A 21,873-nucleotide genomic window follows, 5' to 3' on the forward strand; every position below is an offset into this window, starting at 1 on the left:
GAATTGATTGATGTGATTTTCAGTTGATTTGGAGTTGATTCTCAAAATTGGAAGTTTTGGGGCTAAAATGTAACTTTCGTAAAAATGAAGAACCAAGCAGTATTTAAACCAAAATTCCAGATTATAGATGTATATAATCTGATGTAGAATGATGTTTAAAGATTTTAAATGATTTTGGTAATTTTTGGAAAGATTTGAATGTTTTTGCCGAAAACTAGAGTTTTGGGGTTAAATTGTATTTTTTTTCCAAATTTGAGGGGCTACATGGTATGTTAGCCAAAGTTTCCAGATTATATTTGTTAATAATCTGAAGTAGAATAATTTTGGATATTTTAAGTAATTTTCTCGATTTTAAAATCGATTAGTTTACGAAAGGACCTAAATGGTCAATTTTGAAAAGTTTGAGGATATTTTAGTATTTTAACCAAAAGAGGAATTTAAGCCAATAAGGGGCTGTTTTAATTATCTTATGGAATGGTTAGACCCAATATTGAAAGTAAATCCGAATTTTAATAATTAAAATATTATTAATTAGTTCGGTAATTAATGGAATAAGGGTAATGTGATAAAAGGGAAATATGGTAATTTGATTAGTTTAGTGAAACTAATTAAAGAGATAAAAAAAAAAGAATTATTTGTGATTAATTATGAAAGGCCATAGATGTGGAATGAACCTTGAATTTATTTCAAGTGTTTTCCTGAATCGAACCCAATAGAGTAGGTTCGTAATTCTCGAATAGTCGAGAATGAGAAGGAATTGTGAATCGGTTACGTTGAAATAACGACCGAAAATGATAGTGTTTTGTGAAAAGTTTTTAATGTGATGATTGTTTGTATACGATATGATATCGTATTTATGTGGCTACGTGTTTAGAGGTCGGTAATAGATTTAGAATTCTATTTTGAAATCGACTTAACACGATTCCTGAATATAGATGTGACGGAAAGTCAACTATTGACGGATCAAATTGAAGGAGCACCGGTTGGAATAGACCGAGTGGCTAATAGTGGATCATCGTGGCGTATTTAATTATTTATGGAGCGACAGTCTGTGAGTTTGCATTTTACATGCATACATTAAAGTAATAAAATTACTATTATTACTTTAATGTGGAAATTAATGTCATAAAGCATTTTAAATATATCGTATATTTATTTTGAGTAAATAAAATTATTATGGAATGAGTCTATGAAACGTGCCATCCTATTGGGCTATAATAGGACTATGTGATCACTAGTTATTGCATGCATGTTTATTTTATGTAAAGTGGAATGGACTGTGTGAATCTAGACGACGGTCTAGAAGTCTGAGACGACGGTCCAGACATAGCGGGAGAGCTTCTAAGACGACGGTCTAGAACCCCGAACAAGTTAACGGCGATGGAACGATAGAGTTCGGCCGATTGATTTAAGAACTAACGGCGTCATGGAACATTAAATGTTATCGGTCGTTGAGTTCATGAGAAAAGTTGGAAACAGTCTAAAGAAAGGTTTAGAACTGTAAAGGATAGTGGAAAATAAACTAAAGTCGAGCGAATGTACGGGTTCAGCCGACTAGTTTATGAATCTCAGTCTGAAAGAAGACTTAGAGGAAAATGGATTAGAAATGGCATTTCATTTAAAGCATTACGTTTCTGTGATTAAACCGGTAGTATATATTTTAATATGACTATTTTATAATGTGTGAAAATATTTAATGTATGTTTGTAAGTTGTAAACTCACCAGTATATCTGACCCACGTTGTGGAACTATTTTTCAGGAATATTGCCTGTGTCTGGACAAGACTTCATCTTTTTGATTCTTGAAGTCTTCATTTTGCGTATATGGTAATTGGTCTTATTTTGATCTGTAGAGCTGCAGTAGAATAGATAGACAGACGCCTTAGCATGTCAGTATTTGCGATGTCTGCCACGCATGAACTCTGTTTTGTTTTCATCGCACGATTATAATATATTTTAACGACATGCATTAAGGTAATGGAAAATAGTTGCAACCCGGGTACACGGTAGTACCGGGAGTTTTGAGATACAGTGTAAAGGAAACTGTACGCAACTATGTTATGTGTATAATATGGGGCCCAGCGTGGCTATATGCATGATTGCATATTATCGGTTTTGTAAAAGACGGTATTTGAGGAATACGCGTTAAAACGATAACCAGTAATTGAAAAGTAACGGTTTTAATTTAATGAATGTGTTTGCATAATGAAATGCATTTAAATCCATAATGAAATGGTCTGCATAGTGAAATGCAGTTATCACCATAATGAGATGGTGTGTGCATAATGAGATGCATTATTAACCCTAGTGAAGTGGGTATGAAACTTGAATACATTAATTAAATAGGAAATTAATTGTAAAGTTTCATTATGATTTTATCGAAACGTTTTTAAACGGAGATTTTAAAATGTTCGAAAATGTGTTTTGAATTCCGCGAAAAATTTGAAGTGATTTTTAAAGTGTTTTTAAGGCTTGCTACGGGTTTCGGAGCAACCACTCCCATTCCCTAGCGCCGGTCTCGATGCCGAGAATCGGGTCGTGACAAAGGTGGTATCAGAGCAATGGTCGATGAGTTGGGCCATTGCGTGATAATGTGTGAGCAATATTCGAAAAAGTCGAATTATTGCATAGTGATAAAGTGTAAAGGCTTAGAAATGTCTATCGTGTTCCTAGGAATTGATTAGTATTCATAGGAATCTACTGCAGCATATAAGAATTCGAATCATGTCTTTGTTATGTCATCGTTTTCAAAATCCTCGATCTTCAGCTTTCCCTTAGGAAGTGAGTCTGTGATTATGTGATTATGTGCTTATTTGCAATTCTATGATTCGTTGATTAAAGTTGATTTGGGTTAATGAAAACCGAATATGATTGCATGGTTTTTAGTATTTAAAACGTGCAAAATGTGATGTGTGGAAAGTATGAAAATTAAATTTTTAAATTTTATGTGAAAAGTTATGTGGTTTATGTTTGGCTATTCGGTGATTATATGTTTAAAGAATGATGTGCGATTTGTTTGCGCATTTGAATTTGATTGGTTGCTAAGTGAGCAACGTGATTTGATTAGAATGAGTGGCTAAAAATAAGTGGAAACTCATGTTGTAGAAGTAGAACATGATAAAGAGGAGACTCATGATGATACCTCTGTTAAGGGTAAAGGAAATGACCCATTACCTATAGTAGGTAAAAATCGCGAACGATAGATAATAATAGATATAGAGACGTTGTCGTTGACATCGAATTGATCAACGAAAGATGAAAGCGAAGAATGATTTCTACAGAGTTGGAAATGTCTAAAGCAACTTATTTAAAGGAGTGTCGAGTTATTTTCAAAAGGGTTTTATTATAAACTCGTGATCACGAGAAAATAAAATTTAAATGAGATTTTTTTTGATTTCAAAAAGTGAAAATTTTGAAAGTTTATTGAAAAGAAAAAGGGGACGCCCTATGTTTTAAAGTGAATTTGAGTTTTAAATAAGTTTTGCTGGACATAACTCTGTAGTATCGAAAGAAGTTTGAGATAATCAGCATTGTTCGTGGGACAAAGAATTCAAGTACGTTCCGATATTCAAGTATAAGGAGAAATTCTTATCGAATATCCGGATTTCTACCCGAGTAGAAATTCGATAACGGTAGAGTAGAATTATCAGGTATCTTAAGTTATAATACCGATAATGTAAGCTAGGTATATCCTTTGAGATATAAGGATTACGCGGCGGATCGAGCGAATAGATCGATTAAGAGTACGCTAGCGAGATGTTGCACTAAAGATAGAGTAGCATAGTACGAAATGTAGAAAGACATTGAGTAAGTGGAAACAATTGGATGTGTAGAACCATCCTATTATAATAAGTAAGTGCGTCGTGGTTAAAGGCGATGTTAATGGCAAAGTATAATTTCATCTTTTACGAGATATGATGAAATGGAAAAAGGAGTAATCCTGAAATAAGGAGTAGAGGTGAATAAAGGATTAATAGAAAAGGGTATAGAAAGTGTCTACGATTAAAGATAATTGGTAAATCTCGTGTATTGGTCATGAACGGGATTCATGAATTATTTAAAGAAAAATAAGTATAAATGGAAGAACGGATAAGTGAAAGTTAGCATTGAAGCTATATAAAGTGATGAACAAGAATTTAAGGATTGTCGTAGTGAGAATAAAAATCAAATGAGAAAAGTGATTAAGAGGCAAAGTGATTGGAACAAGGATGTGTGTTCTCTGACAAATAAAGTCATGAGTATAAAGTGATGTGATAAGGAGACAAGACAATTGGGTACCAGAAATATATTTTCTGACGCCTAGAAAGGTAGTAGAAGGTTGTATGCGTGTGCTCAAGATAGAGACACGAGTTGTATGATGTAATTGGTGAGATTTTCACGAATCAAAGTGAATGGAATCTCAGGCTGAGAAATTGATTTAGAAAATTTCGAAGCTATGATTACACTGCAAAAACATTACAGAATAGGAAATGTTATGGCAAATGCGTTGAGTACAAAATCTTCGGATAATCTCACGCGTGACGCAAAAGCATTGACTAAATTCTTAACTCGGAAATATTATAATTTCCTAGAGAAAGAATTCTGTGGTAGAAGGAGGTAAGTTTCGGTGTGGGAAATTGATTATTGGCATATGAATTAAGGAGTTATGAAGTAATGAAGTGTATTTGGCGAAAGAATCGTCACAAGTTAATTCTGGAATTGATTCAGATTAAAAGAGAAAAAAAAAGGAGAGAATCTAAGGACGTTACAAAATAGAAAGTACAGTGATGTAATGGTGTAAGAGGTAAAAGAAAATGATAAAAGAAGTTTAAGAATATAGTAAGTAGAATGTTCGAGAATACGATCGTTATGTTATAAAAAAAAATAGGAATGAATATCGAATGGTGAGTCGATATCAAATGGGATGGTAAAATGAAAGTTGGTATCACAATTTGGAAATTCCAAGGATTAAGAGAATAAGATTTGATATAAGAAAGTGGTAAGTACGAGTTTGACATGTGAAACTCGGAAAACATAGAAAAGAGTGAAGGAGTTGTAAAGATGTAGTTAATATGAAAACTGTGAAAGAAATGGGAATAAGAAAAGATAGTGATATTTGGATGTGAACGCAGTGGAAAGAATAAATGGAGTCGGTAAACATTAACGACAAAGTGAAAGTAGTTAATGAGATAAGAGCAAATGAAGAAATTTATATGTTGGAAAAGAGAAAAGATAAAGTATCAGAGTAGCGCAGTGAAAGCGTGAAGGACCCATAGACTACATTAAAATGAGTAACTGATACGCAAATATGAGTTTTAAGCAATTCGAGGACGAATTGTTTTTAAGTGGGGGAGAATGTAATACCCCGTATTAGCTAAAGTGTTTATTTTTGCGGGTGTTCAATTTTTATAAATTAGGACCTCGAAAATAGTTATTAAATTCACGAGATGAATTTATAAATATGAAAATGCGATTTAGAATGTGTTTGGCCATAAGTTTGACTTTTAACAATTTTACGTGGTAAATGTGAATTTTGAGATTTTACGCTAAAAAACTGTCAAAATAATTATTTTAATTATTTTTAAAAGGCCCAAAAATATTTTATTCAGCCCATATATTTATGATTTAATGCTTTGAAGTATTTGAGAAATTTTAGTCCGTTTTGCCCCTAAAGATTGAATTATTTACGAAAATGGCCTAGTGGCAAACTTGTAAATAAATAAAACATGGAATAAATATCTAGATATTTTGATGAGTCTTCTTCTTCCCCAAGCAACTCATTCTCTTATTCATTTTAGTGTGGGTGCCAAATTCTCTCAAAAACAAAAACACAACTTTATTTTCTTTCATAATTTCACAAAAAATTCCTTAACCAAAAACGTAGCAAATTTCGCGTAGATCGTTAATCTACCATTGCATGTAGGATCAAGGTATACCTTCAACCTCAAATTTTAATTTTAATTTTCTGATGTTGTTTGAGTTTTAGATACATGCTTAGGTTGTTAAAAATTGTGGTTTGATGCTTAAATAATTGGTTTGAATTGTTGTTTTGTTGGGTTTCGGATATAATTCATTTTTATATGTGAAATTAAATTATTATTTTTAATTTCTGGGCTGATGTTAAAAATAAATTTAATATATATGTTAAAGGTTGATTTTCATAGATTAAAGTTGATTAAAATGTTGGGTATTATTTATAAATAATGGGTTTCGATTTTTAGAGTTTAATTTCTTTAAAAATCGCTAAAATAAGGGTAAATGAATTGATTTTCAATTTCTGGAAATAATCCTAATTATGTTTGGTCTATATGTTGGGTTGATGATGAATAAGTGTTTAATTGTGAATTTTTGATGGTTTATTAACCGGGTTCGGTTTTGATAATTTTATTAGTTAAAATTGTTAAAATAAGGGTATTTATGTCATTTTAAATTTCTGGGCAGAAATTATTTATAAAAATTTATAAACTTTATTTGTTGATTATTTATAGAATTAAAGTTATTAAAGTGATGTGTTTTGATGGATTTATAATCGGTTTTGATTATAAATTGTTTATTCGGTTTAAAGGGTGTTTAATATGGAAAATAATTTATTTTAAATTTCTGGGCTAGAAATATTGTTAAATAAATTATATGTTGAGTATTTAAGGAATCAAAAGATTTAATGGAGGATTTTTGAGTGTTGCTAAAATCGGATTCGAATTTAGCGATTTATACGGTTTTAAATTGTTAAAATTATGAAAAATAATTGATTTTAATTTTGGGGCTGCTGTTTTAGTATGATAAGTAAAATAAATATGTTTTGGTTAATTTGATAGGATTATCCATAATTGAGGAATAGTTGAGAAATTAAAAGTTACGATTTTGATCTAAATTGTGTTGCATGTCTATGAAATAAATGTTAGACCAGAAAATTGAGTTGATGAGTAAGTTTAGATTATTTAAAGAATTGATTGATGTGATTTTCAGTTGATTTGGAGTTGATTCTCAAAATTGGAAGTTTTGGGGCTAAAATGTAACTTTCGTAAAAATGAAGGACCAAGCAGTATTTAAACCAAAATTCCAGATTATAGATGTATATAATCTGATGTAGAATGATGTTTAAAGATTTTAAATGATTTTGGTAATTTTTGGAAAGATTTGAATGTTTTTGCCGAAAACTAGAGTTTTGGGGTTAAATTGTATTTTTTTTCCAAATTTGAGGGGCTACATGGTATGTTAGCCAAAGTTTCCAGATTATATTTGTTAATAATCTGAAGTAGAATAATTTTGGATATTTTAAGTAATTTTCTCGATTTTAAAATCGATTAGTTTACGAAAGGACCTAAATGGTCAATTTTGAAAAGTTTGAGGATATTTTAGTATTTTAACCAAAAGAGGAATTTAAGCCAATAAGGGGCTGTTTTAATTATCTTATGGAATGGTTAGACCCAATATTGAAAGTAAATCCGAATTTTAATAATTAAAATATTATTAATTAGTTCGGTAATTAATGGAATAAGGGTAATGTGATAAAAGGGAAATATGGTAATTTGATTAGTTTAGTGAAACTAATTAAAGAGATAAAAAAAAAAAGAATTATTTGTGATTAATTATGAAAGGCCATAGATGTGGAATGAACCTTGAATTTATTTCAAGTGTTTTCCTGAATCGAACCCAATAGAGTAGGTTCGTAATTCTCGAATAGTCGAGAATGAGAAGGAATTGTGAATCGGTTACGTTGAAATAACGACCGAAAATGATAGTGTTTTGTGAAAAGTTTTTAATGTGATGATTGTTTGTATACGATATGATATCGTATTTATGTGGCTACGTGTTTAGAGGTCGGTAATAGATTTAGAATTCTATTTTGAAATCGACTTAACACGATTCCTGAATATAGATGTGACGGAAAGTCAACTATTGACGGATCAAATTGAAGGAGCACCGGTTGGAATAGACCGAGTGGCTAATAGTGGATCATCGTGGCGTATTTAATTATTTATGGAGCGACAGTCTGTGAGTTTGCATTTTACATGCATACATTAAAGTAATAAAATTACTATTATTACTTTAATGTGGAAATTAATGTCATAAAGCATTTTAAATATATCGTATATTTATTTTGAGTAAATAAAATTATTATGGAATGAGTCTATGAAACGTGCCATCCTATTGGGCTATAATAGGACTATGTGATCACTAGTTATTGCATGCATGTTTATTTTATGTAAAGTGGAATGGACTGTGTGAATCTAGACGACGGTCTAGAAGTCTGAGACGACGGTCCAGACATAGCGGGAGAGCTTCTAAGACGACGGTCTAGAACCCCGAACAAGTTAACGGCGATGGAACGATAGAGTTCGGCCGATTGATTTAAGAACTAACGGCGTCATGGAACATTAAATGTTATCGGTCGTTGAGTTCATGAGAAAAGTTGGAAACAGTCTAAAGAAAGGTTTAGAACTGTAAAGGATAGTGGAAAATAAACTAAAGTCGAGCGAATGTACGGGTTCAGCCGACTAGTTTATGAATCTCAGTCTGAAAGAAGACTTAGAGGAAAATGGATTAGAAATGGCATTTCATTTAAAGCATTACGTTTCTGTGATTAAACCGGTAGTATATATTTTAATATGACTATTTTATAATGTGTGAAAATATTTAATGTCTGTTTGTAAGTTGTAAACTCACCAGTATATCTGACCCACGTTGTGGAACTATTTTTCAGGAATATTGCCTGTGTCTGGACAAGACTTCATCTTTTTGATTCTTGAAGTCTTCGTTTTGCGTATATGGTAATTGGTCTTATTTTGATCTGTAGAGCTGCAGTAGAATAGATAGACAGACGCCTTAGCATGTCAGTATTTGCGATGTCTGCCACGCATGAACTCTGTTTTGTTTTCATCGCACGATTATAATATATTTTAACGACATGCATTAAGGTAATGGAAAATAGTTGCAACCCGGGTACACGGTAGTACCGGGAGTTTTGAGATACAGTGTAAAGGAAACTGTACGCAACTATGTTATGTGTATAATATGGGGCCCAGCGTGGCTATATGCATGATTGCATATTATCGGTTTTGTAAAAGACGGTATTTGAGGAATACGCGTTAAAACGATAACCAGTAATTGAAAAGTAACGGTTTTAATTTAATGAATGTGTTTGCATAATGAAATGCATTTAAATCCATAATGAAATGGTCTGCATAGTGAAATGCAGTTATCACCATAATGAGATGGTGTGTGCATAATGAGATGCATTATTAACCCTAGTGAAGTGGGTATGAAACTTGAATACATTAATTAAATAGGAAATTAATTGTAAAGTTTCATTATGATTTTATCGAAACGTTTTTAAACGGAGATTTTAAAATGTTCGAAAATGTGTTTTGAATTCCGCGAAAAATTTGAAGTGATTTTTAAAGTGTTTTTAAGGCTTGCTACGGGTTTCGGAGCAACCACTCCCATTCCCTAGCGCCGGTCTCGATGCCGAGAATCGGGTCGTGACAGTGGCTAAATTGGCTAATTTGCACTTTGGTCCTTGAATTCTTCAAAATTGACAATTTAGCCCAAAATGAATCCGCGTCCAAATTTTAAAAGGTCTCCGATTGACCTGAAACTTTTACCACCAATACTATAAAATATTTCGCGGACCTTGGCGAAATAATTCCATTTTCGGGACTTATTGGTTAAATTACCACTTTAGTCCCTGAACTATAATTGTGACTTTTCTTGATATTTTTCCTTATTTTCTTATTCTAATCCTCAAACATACACGTCTTACTCCATATTATCTTTTTCTTTAATATCCAATATCTTTATCTCTGCAACTCCGGTCCTTCTCTGCCGGACACGTTGCACTAAACGGTACCTGAACTTACGGGGTATTACAAAGAACCACCCAACAATGATTTAATAGGTTAAAACCACGTTCCATCAAAAATTATACTGCACTATCCAACGAATTCCTTAATAGGTACTTGACCAACATGGTTGTCACGACCCGAAATCTCGAGCCGTGACCGGCGCTAGGGAACGGGAGTGGTTGCTCCGGAACCCGTAGCAAGCCTAAGAACGAGTAAATTTTTTTTTTAAATATAATGAATAATATAAATAAAACGATCCTTCATAAAACATTTTTATAAACTTGAAATATTTATAATACTTGTAACATCGTCCGAAGCGATGTACGATAAGCCAGGGTCTTATCATGCGATGTCACACATCAAGCATAGCCCAGCTTGCAAAATATAGTAAACGGTTAAAAGCGCAGTTTAAAACTTTATTTACATATCAGAGTTGGATAAAACATTAAAACCGTTCAGCAAAGCCATATTCATAACTAGGACTTGACATCTACTGCAGCACTATCGATCGACGTCTTCTTATTTACATACTTCCAAAATACGGACTTCTGAACAAGGATAGAAGTCCGTCACGTCAAAACATTTTACCTGAAAGGAAAGACTATTTGGGGGTCAGTCAACGCTGAGTGAGTTTATAGTTTACAAATGAGTATTATTTAAAACAAAACAATGCTATAAACATTTATCCATATGCATCCAAACATAAATTCCGAATGAAACCCTACACCCAAATAAATCATTCATATTCGAGAATCATTGTAACCATAGTATATAACATCACATCATTTGATCCTTAGTGGTACGGTCCCGAGATAGTTCGACCGAGTTACCGTTACCACGTGGCATAGTCCCGAGATAGTTCGACCGAGTTACTTATGCCACTACTTAATCCCAAGGTGTGAGTCCCGAGATAGTTCGACCGAGTTACTCACTAGATACGGGTCCCGAGATAGTTCGACCGAGTTACTCACGTATCTATCAAAAACATAATCCTCCTTCCGATTTCACATTTCACATTTCTAATTATAAAGCGCTCAGATCAAAACTGGTGATCACACAGTTCCTATTGCCGCCCAATAGGAAAGCTTGTTTCATCGGACTTACATTGGTTTCAAAACAATGATGCATGTCATTTATAATAAACATTTTAATAATAAAACAATGCTATGCAATTTATATAAAAGTTTTGCATTTAAAGGTAATGCACAGTTAATACATCAAATGTAAACATATATAAACTCACCGCTTGCTACTTCCTAAAACCTCGATCGATTAATTTCCGTCTAGCTTAAGGTGCTCCTTGTCCGTTAGCTGCGTTCCTTGCCGGGTCTAAATAAGATGTAAATTAACTTAAATAAGATTCTACTCGATAGACTTTATAGACTTAAGGTAAAACGCACACTTAATTCGCTAAAATTTAACCGCGTCTAACCTCGACTTAAAACTAACAAAGTAGACCTTTTTAAGGTCTAATAAAAATCCTAAGTCCAAGAGTTTATTTAATAGAAGTTTACAAACTTCTAGCAACTTAACATGTTAATCGTCAAAGTTTTGCTTATCGACAAAATTTGTAAATGACTAACATATTCCGAGCTCAATCTCAACATTTTGAATAACTAACATTATGTTAGTATTCAACTTATCTCAAATTTGCAAACAACTTCCTAACAACCCAATTTTACTTAAACGTTACGTTTTAGTCGTAACTTCAACTTCTATGTATAGCTTTTAATCTTTAACTAAATTCCATTTTTCATAATCAATCTTAATTATCATTTTAATTTAACTAATAACTATTCTTAACTTAATCTAAAAATATGTATTCATATAAATTTTTTTTCCATTTCCTAAACACTTCTATAAGTCATTTTCTATTAACATTGTTTATTGCTAATAACCCGTCAAACTTGCGTTTAATCGCACCAATCAAAACTACACGAACGAGGGCCGATATACGTCAAAGTTCACCTCTCCCCCGACGTCCGAGGGCTGCAATTGCAGCCCTCAAAGGCTGCCGCAGCTCTGCTCTTTAAGAGCAGAGCTGCTGCCCTGCGGCAGAATTCTGCCGAGGCAGAATTCTGCCCGTAGGGGCTGCTCATGGTGAGCAGCCTTTGCTGCTCACCGGAGCTATCTCCGGCCGCCGGAAACCCGTCCCGTCGAGCACCTAAGATTAGCCATCACCCTAGCCATTTTATTTCTCAAATTCAACTCAAAATCAACTCTCAAACTCACTAAAACTCACAACAAACATCAATTATCATAGCTGAATTCTAATCATCAAAATTCACAAAACCTAATGATTTTATATTCAATCAATCTTCAATTTATAATCAACAAAAGTCTAAATTAAAAAGGTTAGAGTGTTTACCTTAAATCAATATATGATTTACCTCCAACAATCTTAAGTTTTGATGAAAAATTTGGTGGAGATGGTGATGGATTGTGGGTTCGGCAAAATGGATTTCTTGGGAGAGTTTGGTAGCTTCTTGAAGGTTTAAAGGTATGAAGATTATGATCACTTAGTAATCTTATCTAGTGGCTTTAATTGGCAAAAGTTCCAATTTAGTTTCTTTAAGTTTCTTTACGTTTTAGTCCAATTTAGTAACTTACGTCGCATCAAACTTTGATACGACTTCGGAACTTAATAGAACCTTCACGCGAACCTCTTGATGACACTACACGGATATTTACATATAATTTATTAATTATGGGTTCAAATTATTATTTTTTTATTTTATTTATTTGTCTTTAATTTTTTTTTTTTTAGTTTCGCTTATAATTGCTCTAGCGAAATAAAATTTTACGTTTAAACTATTATTTCTCGATTACTTAAATTATCCAAAGCCCGTCAAAATTCTAAAGTCTAATCTCTTTTCTGTCCTTCTTGCTTGAATTTCTAAACTCCAAATATTTCCGGTACGACTTTTCCTTAAAAATCTTACGGGTTATTACATTCACCCCCCCCCCCTTATAATAAATTCGTCCTCGAATTTAAACTTTAATTACGTACCAGGGTCAAACAGGTACGGATATCTCTGCCGCATACTATCTTCTGTCTCCCACGTACATTCTTCGACAGAATGATTTCTCCAAAGAACTTTTACCATTGGAATTTCTTTGGTGCGTAGCTTTCGCACTTGTGAGTCGACGATCTCTACTGGTTCTTCTTCGTATGTTAATTCCTCACTCACTTCTACTGTCTGTGGTTGGACAATACGGGAGGGATCTGATACATATTTTCGGAGCATAGAGATATGAAACACAGGGTGAACCTGTGACATGTCTGGTGGTAATTCTAACTTATAAGCCACTTTTCCGATACGTTCCACGATTAAATATGGACCCACATATCTTGGAGATAATTTCCCTTTCTTGCCAAAACGAATTACACCTTTCATAGGTGATACCTTGAGGAAAACGTAATCTCCAACTTGGAATTCTATATCCTTCCTCTTCGGGTCTGCGTAACTCTTTTGTCGACTAAAAGCAGTATTCAATCGTTGTTTAATTAACGGTACTTTTTCCGATGTAACTTGTATAATCTCTGCTCCTGTCAATTTTCTCTCTCCAACTTCTTCCCAACAAATAGGAGATCCACATCTACGTCCGTATAGAGCCTCATAAGGAGCCATCTCAATGCTCGAATGATAACTATTATTATATGAGAACTCCACTAAGGGTAAATAGGTATCCCAACTTCCTCCAAAATCCAAAATGCACAATCGGAGCATATCTTCTAATGTCTGAATTGTCCTTTCAGACTGACCATCTGTCTGTGGATGGAAAGTTGTACTAAAATCCAATTGTGTCCCTAAGGCTTCTTGCAAACTCTTCCAGAACCGTGAAGTAAAAACTGAACCTCTATCAGAGACAATTGACACAGGAACCCCATGTAAACTGACAATCTTGTCAATATACACTTGTGCCAATTTTGCTGCAGTATATGTCGTCTTTATGGGTATAAAATGTGCTGACTTTGTCAGACGATCAACAATTACCCAAATAGAGTCGTAACCTTTTTGTGTCCTAGGTAAGCCAACCACAAAGTCCATTGTAATCCTTTCCCACTTCCACTCTGGAATGGGTAAAGGTTGTAGGAATCCATATGGTCGTTGATGTTCCAATTTAACTTGCTGACAAGTCGGACATTTGGCTACATACTCTGCAATATCTCTTTTCATCCCATTCCACCAATACCTTTCTTTGATGTCATGATACATCTTGGTTGATCCAGGATGTATACTATATGCAGTTCCATGGGTTTCTTCCATAATTTTTTGCCTTAATCCATCCACATCTGGCACGCATAACCTTGTGCCGTGTCTTATCACTCCATTGTCTATGCCGAAATCCTGACTCTTTCCTTGTTGAACCTCCTCCATTAATCTTTTTAGTTGAGGATCATCCACTTGCAATTTCTTGATTTGGTCGTCCAATGTCGGCTTAATGCTTAGCTGAGCTAATAGATTCCCAAGGTTTGAAACTTCAAACTTAACTCCTTGATTAAACAACTTGTGTATTTCTTTAACTAATGGCCTTCGCCATATGGCTGTAATATGCGCAAGACTACCGGCAGACTTTCTACTCAGAGCATCCGCCACTACATTGGCCTTCCCTGGATGGTATTGGATAGTACAGTCGTAATCTTTCAATAATTCTAACCATCTCCTCTGCCTAAGGTTTAGTTCTCGTTGATCAAATATATACTTTAAACTCTTTTGATCCGTGAATATCTCACACTTTGCTACATACAGGTAGTGTCTCCAAATTTTTAATGCAAAAATTACTGCCGCTAATTCTAAATCGTGAGTTGGATAGTTCATTTCATGCTTTTTCAGCTGGCGAGAAGCATAAGCTATTACTCGACCATGCTGCATAAGAACACATCCTAATCCAACTCTCGAAGCATCACAGTAAACTGTGAATCCTTCTGTTCCTTCGGGTAAAGCTAATACAGGTGCGGTTGTCAAGCACTCTTTCGATTTGAGAAAACTGGCTTCACATTTATCTGTCCAATCAAACTTAACGTTCTTCTGAGTTAGCTTGGTTAGCGGAGCAGAAATCTTTGAAAAGTCTTGCACAAATCGTCGGTAGTATCCTGCTAATCCCAGGAAACTACGGATCTCCGTAACCGACTTAGGTCGTTCCCATTCCGATACTGCTTCAACCTTCTTTGGGTCGACCATAATCCCATATTGAGATACGACATGCCCTAAAAACGCTACTTCCTTTAGCCAAAATTCACACTTGGAAAATTTGGCGTAGAGCTGATGTTCTCTTAACACTTGGAGTACCAATCGCAAGTGATGCGCGTGTTCCTCCTCTGAACGCGAATATATCAAGATATCATCGATAAATACGATCACGAACTGATCCAGAAATGGCTTGAATACTCTGTTCATTAAGTCCATGAAAGCCGCTGGTGCATTTGTCAGCCCAAATGACATCACCAAAAACTCGTAATGTCCATACCGAGTTCGAAAAGCCGTTTTCGGAATATCATCTTTACGAATCTTTAACTGATGATATCCAGATCTAAGATCAATCTTAGAAAAATACTTTGCCCCTTGTAATTGATCAAACAAATCATCGATCCTTGGTAGTGGGTACTTGTTCTTAATCGTCACTTTCTTAAGCTGACGATAATCTATGCATAGTCGAAGTGACCCATCCTTCTTTTTAACAAATAGCACTGGTGCACCCCATGGTGACACACTTGGTCTAATGAATCCACGATCAAGTAACTCTTCCAGTTGATCCTTAAGTTCTTTTAATTCCGCTGGCGCCATTCGATATGGGGGTATAGATATTGGTTTTGTATCGGGAACCAAGTCAATACAAAACTCAATTTCTCGATCTGGTGGTAATCCCGGTAATTCTTCTGGAAAAACATCGGGATATTCCAATACCACCGGTACATCCTGCACCCGGTCACTTTTCTTTTCAATATCTTTTACTACCGCCAAGAATCCTTGACAACCCTTTCTTAGCAACTGACAGGCTTTAATAGCCGAAACTATACTCACAGGAGAGTCTAGCTTTTCACCTTGGATTGAAATAGGCTCAACTCCAGGTGGTCTAAACGTGACTATTTTCTTACGACAATCTACGTTAGCATAATGCTGAGCTAGCCAATCCATTCCTTGTATCACATCAAAAGCTAATACTTCTAGCAAAATTAGATCAGCGAACAATTCTTGCCCTTGGACGCTCACATGACAAGAAGGATAAACTATATTAACCTCTATACTTTCACCTACTGGGGTAGCTACAGATAGAGGGTGTCGTAAATAAGCAGGTTGTTTTTCCAACTTAATAGCAAAACTAGTTGAAACAAACGAATGAGTGGCACCTGGGTCAAATAAAATTAGTGCATCTCGAGAAGCAATTGGAAATGTACCTTGCATGACAGCATTGGAAGCCTGAGCTTCCTGAGGATTCAGCGCAAAAACCCTAGCCTGACTTCCACCTGCCTGTGAAGTCTGACCAGCTCCACGACCTCCAACATTTCTTCCTCCTCGATTTCCATAACCTCGGCCCCTCTGGCTAGTAAAGGTACTACCCGTCTGTCCATATCCAGATGCTGCAGGGTACGCAGGTCTTTGCTGATTATACGATGGTTGAGCCACTGTAGTCATTGACCCTTGAAGTCCTTGTCTTGGACATTCTCTTGCAAAGTGACCTTGTTGGCCACAATTAAAGCATGCTCCCGTAGCAAGATGACATGCCCCAAAATGCCGTTTGTTACAATTCTGACAAAGGGGCGTTCCCATTCCTATGCCACCAGTAGTCCTAGCACCAAACCTCGCTCCAGAAGTCCCAACTCTACTACTATGTCTTCCCCTCTTACGATCCCGATTTCGCTGGGGTCTAGGAAAATTCCTAGTAAAAGACTGAAATGGAGCACTCTGTACAACTTGGGCATATTCACTTCTGGTTGGTATCTGACTAGAAGGATCAGGGAGTCGTCCAAACTGAATCAAAGAAGTCTCGATCTGTCGGGCGCTGTCTATCAGCTGAACTAAATCCCTATTCACATCTGCCATTAAGCTTACAAAGTCAGGCCCTAAGCCTCTCACAAACCTAGTGTTCACCCTTACTGGGTCTACCATCAAATCGGGTGCAAATCGGCTTAACCTTGTAAAATCTGTAACATATTCTTGCACCGACCTATCTCCTTTGCTCAAGTTCAGCAGTCGATCACGATGTAACTCCGTCACTGAATACGGAAGAAAATACTCCTTAAAGCGACTAACAAATTCAGCCCACGTCATCTGGCCCATTGTCGGCTGAATTAGACGTTGAAACCAGTCCTTTGCTGGCCCTTTCATCGACATTTCCACTAAAATGATCGACTGTCTCTCATTAGCTTGGAGACGTCTGGCGTTACGTTCCACTTCTTCTAGAAAGTCTAATGCGTCTCCAGAACCATCAAATTCCGTTGGCTTAAGGCGCATATAGGCTAATACAATATCCCGATCAATATTCCCAGCCACACGTTGCTGCTGTTGTAGCAGCTGTTCTCGCTGCATGTTCTGGTTTGCTACTTGAGTATTTGCCAAAGTTACAATGCCAGTCAAGAACTGATCCATGTTAAAACCTGCAGGATTCGCTGGTTGAGGCATTCCTGGTGCCTGCACCGGTTCCTGCTCATTGGCAGCTGGGCCTCTACCTCTTCCTCGGCCCCTGCCTCTACCTCGGCCTCTTCCACGGCCTCTGCCTCTTCCAGCTTCTCCAACTGGTCCTTGCTGTCCTCCCTGGACGGAAGACTCATCTTGAGCTTCCTCAGCTTCTTCTTCTTGGGACACTCGAGGTACTTCTCCATGTTGCTCGGCAACATGGGCCCTAATTTGTCTTTGATCAGCCATCTGATCAAAGTAAATCATACTACGATCAATAATCACATATTAATCTCTTTCGAGCTTAGTCTACCTTTAGGCATATGTCAATCCTATTGGCAAGCGCACCTAACTATGCCATACATATCACACCTATAAGACAGACGCACATTCTAAGAAGGGAAACTAAAGATTTGAAAGAAAATAAGCAAAGCAAACTAATGACATGACCCGAATCCTATTGCTGCAGTAGTTCCTAGCTTAACCTAGTAACTTCATCCATCCTAGGTACAAACAACCTCAAATGTATACAGGCAATGGTCTACGAATCTAAACCATTGCTCTGATACCAACTTTGTCACGACCCGAAATCTCGAGCCGTGACCGGCGCTAGGGAACGGGAGTGGTTGGTCCGGAACCCGTAGCAAGCCTAAAAACGAGTAAATTTTTTTTTAAATATAATGAATAATATAAATAAAACGATCCTTCATAAAACATTTTCATAAACTTGAAATATTTACAATACTTGTAACATCGTCCAAAGCGATGTACGATAAGCCAGGGTCTTATCATGCGATGTCACACATCAAGAATAGCCCGGTTTGCAAAATATAGTAAACGGTTAAAAGCGCAGTTTAAAACTTTATTTACATATCAGAGTTGGATAAAACATTAAAACCGTTCAGCAAAGCCATATTCATAACTAGGACTTGACATCTACTGCAGCACTATCGATCGACGTCTTCTTATTTACATACTTCCAAAATACGGACTTCTGAACAAGGATAGAAGTCCGTCACGTCAAAACATTTTACCTGAAAGGAAAGACTATTTGGGGGTCAGTCAACGCTGAGTGAGTTTATAGTTTACAAATGAGTATTATTTAAAACAAAACAATGCTATAAACATTTATCCATATGCATCCAAACATAAATTCCGAATGAAACCCTACACCCAAATAAATCATTCATATTCGAGAATCATTGTAACCATAGTATATAACATCACATCATTTGATCCTTAGTGGTACGGTCCCGAGATAGTTCGACCGAGTTACCGTTACCACGTGGCATAGTCCCGAGATAGTTCGACCGAGTTACTTATGCCACTACTTAATCCCAAGGTGTGAGTCCCGAGATAGTTCGACCGAGTTACTCACTAGATACGGGTCCCGAGATAGTTCGACCGAGTTACTCACGTATCTATCAAAAACATAATCCTCCTTCCGATTTCACATTTCACATTTCTAATTATAAAGCGCTCAGATCAAAACTGGTGATCACACTGTTCCTATTGCCGCCCAATAGGAAAGCTTGTTTCATCGGACTTACATTGGTTTCAAAACAATGATGCATGTCATTTATAATAAACATTTTAATAATAAAACAATGCTATGCAATTTATATAAAAGTTTTGCATTTAAAGGTAATGCACAGTTAATACATCAAATGTAAACATATATAAACTCACCGCTTGCTACTTCCTAAAACCTCGATCGATTAATTTCCGTCTAGCTTAAGGTGCTCCTTGTCCGTTAGCTGCGTTCCTTGCCGGGTCTAAATAAGATGTAAATTAACTTAAATAAGATTCTACTCGATAGACTTTATAGACTTAAGGTAAAACGCACACTTAATTCGCTAAAATTTAACCGCGTCTAACCTCGACTTAAAACTAACAAAGTAGACCTTTTTAAGGTTTAATAAAAATCCTAAGTCCAAGAGTTTATTTAATAGAAGTTTACAAATTTCTAGCAACTTAACATGTTAATCGTCAAAGTTTTGCTTATCGACAAAATTTGTAAATGACTAACATATTCCGAGCTCAATCTCAACATTTTGAATAACTAACATTATGTTAGTATTCAACTTATCTCAAATTTGCAAACAACTTCCTAACAACCCAATTTTACTTAAACGTTACGTTTTAGTCGTAACTTCAACTTCTATGTATAGCTTTTAATCTTTAACTAAATTCCATTTTTCATAATCAATCTTAATTATCATTTTAATTAACTAATAACTAATCTTAACTTAATCTAAAAATATGTATTCATATAAAAAAAATTTCCATTTCCTAAACACTTCTATAAGTCATTTTCTATTAACATTGTTTATTGCTAATAACCCGTCAAACTTGCGTTTAATCGCACCAATCAAAACTACACGAACGAGGGCCGATATACGTCAAAGTTCACCTCTCCCCCGACGTCCGAGGGCTGCAATTGCAGCCCTCAAAGGCTGCCGCAGCTCTGCTCTTTAAGAGCAGAGCTGCTGCCCTGCGGCAGAATTCTGCCGAGGCAGAATTCTGCCCGTAGGGGCTGCTCATGGTGAGCAGCCTTTGCTGCTCACCGGAGCTATCTCCGGCCGCCGGAAACCCGTCCCGTCGAGCACCTAAGATTAGCCATCACCCTAGCCATTTTATTTCTCAAATTCAACTCAAAATCAACTCTCAAACTCACTAAAACTCACAACAAACATCAATTATCATAGCTGAATTCTAATCATCAAAATTCACAAAACCTAATGATTTTATATTCAATCAATCTTCAATTTATAATCAACAAAAGTCTAAATTAAAAAGGTTAGAGTGTTTACCTTAAATCAATATATGATTTACCTCCAACAATCTTAAGTTTTGATGAAAAATTTAGTGGAGATGGTGATGGATTGTGGGTTCTGCAAAATGGGTTTCTTGGGAGAGTTTGGTAGCTTCTTGAAGGTTTAAAGGTATGAAGATTATGATCACTTAGTAATCTTATCTAGTGGCTTTAATTGGCAAAAGTTCCAATTTAGTTCCTTTAAGTTTCTTTACGTTTTAGTCCAATTTAGTAACTTACGTCGCATCAAACTTTGATACGACTTCGGAATTTAATAGAACCTTCACGCGAACCTCTTGATGACACTACACGGATATTTACATATAATTTATTAATTATGGGTTCAAATTTTTTTTTTTTTTTTTTTATTTGTCTTTAATTAATATTTTTTTTAGTTTCGCTTATAATTGCTCTAGCGAAATAAAATTTTACGTTTAAACTATTATTTCTCGATTACTTAAATTATCCAAACCCCGTCAAAATTCTAAAGTCTAATCTCTTTTCCGTCCTTCTTGCTTGAATTTCTAAACTCCAAATATTTTCGGTACGACTTTTCCTTAAAAATCTTACGGGTTATTACAATGGTAACTTAGGATGTGTTTGAATAGTGCCTCAAATTCTATTTGTATTAGGACTCTATTTGTGGAGTATTTGGATTAATGATAACTTTGTTTTGTCATTGGCAATCAGGAAATATAATCCATTTAGGATTAGTACTCCTAATGCGACAAGAAGAATTGATTCCCTATATATACCATATCTTATTCATCTTTTAGAATAGAACAAAAAAAAACACAATGTAGATTAAATATTAATATGAATAAGGAGAAAAGAAAGGCGTATGTGATGTGAGGAATATAAGATAATCCTAACTATTTTGGATTACTTCTTGTACAAAGTTAAACATTTTGTGAATTTTTCTTCCAAGGGCATATTTACTAGAGATGTTTTCTATTTGGTAATTCTCCACCAATTTTATACTCTTTTTGATGATGTGGACTACTAAACACCGCCTCTAAATTACTAGTCATCGCCCCTATTATTACCTAAATAGTGTTAACCCTATTTCAAATTTAAAAATAAAAAATAAAATCCTCTCAACTCATTTAAAACTCGACGAATGAATATATCGATTTGCAATAAAAATGTCAAAATCTAGCGGAAATGGAGGACAGAAACCTCGAGTAAATGATCGGTTTTGCGTTTTAATTTTTTTTTTTAATTTTTTAATTTTTTTTTAAAAAATTTAAGCGAGCGTCCTAAAATGGCGCCGGCCTAGAAGCAAAACGCCCCAGAGGGACATTTATCTAGGCTGGCGCCGGCCCATCTGGACAAACCTCCCTCTAGGACATTTGTCCAGATGACAAAATTCCCTTTTGGGACTTTGGTCATATAAACAAACGGCCCAAAGGGATGTTTGTCCAGATGGGCCGGCGCCAGCTCAGGGCCCCGACCCTTAATTTTTCTTTTTTTTTAAAAGGTTAAAAATTAAAAAATTTATATCGAAAAATCTGAATACGCTCGTTTCGAATTGTCGATATTTGTTTCCCGTCGAATCGTAATAGTTATCATTATTTTAATTGATGTATTCGATTAAAATTAAAAGAAGAATTTT

General features: G+C 35.3%; 4 long non-coding RNA genes across 5 annotated transcripts in view; 2 read left to right on the forward strand and 2 right to left on the reverse strand.

The window, feature by feature from the left end:
* Positions 1-268: 268 nt before the first annotated feature.
* LOC130015468 (uncharacterized) lies at positions 269-2,189 on the forward strand. Its single transcript, XR_008790685.1, has 2 exons — positions 269-1,051; positions 1,761-2,189. It is a non-coding gene; the product is annotated as an uncharacterized LOC130015468 (long non-coding RNA).
* Positions 2,190-7,552: 5,363 nt separating this feature from the next.
* Positions 7,553-21,873, forward strand: part of LOC126680776 (uncharacterized) — a 32,312-nt gene continuing 17,991 nt past the window's right edge. Inside the window, exons 1-2 of one of the 2 annotated variants that reach the window (XR_007641276.1) lie at positions 7,553-7,974; positions 8,684-9,112. This is a non-coding gene — a long non-coding RNA (uncharacterized LOC126680776). Of the gene's footprint in view, positions 7,975-8,683; positions 9,113-21,873 lie in introns of those variants that run through there. The other variant, XR_007641278.2, reaches the window with a different exon arrangement.
* Positions 10,220-12,315, reverse strand: LOC126680777 (uncharacterized). The gene is made up of 3 exons (XR_007641279.1): positions 12,193-12,315; positions 11,068-11,153; positions 10,220-10,425 (listed from the first exon to the last, which is right to left on the reverse strand). It is a non-coding gene; the product is annotated as an uncharacterized LOC126680777 (long non-coding RNA).
* LOC130015611 (uncharacterized) lies at positions 18,285-20,374 on the reverse strand. The gene is made up of 3 exons (XR_008790855.1): positions 20,257-20,374; positions 19,133-19,218; positions 18,285-18,490 (listed from the first exon to the last, which is right to left on the reverse strand). It is a non-coding gene; the product is annotated as an uncharacterized LOC130015611 (long non-coding RNA).

The sequence above is a fragment of the Mercurialis annua genome, linkage group LG5 (assembly GCF_937616625.2).
Source record: "Mercurialis annua linkage group LG5, ddMerAnnu1.2, whole genome shotgun sequence".
Classification (NCBI taxonomy): Eukaryota; Viridiplantae; Streptophyta; class Magnoliopsida; order Malpighiales; family Euphorbiaceae; genus Mercurialis; species Mercurialis annua.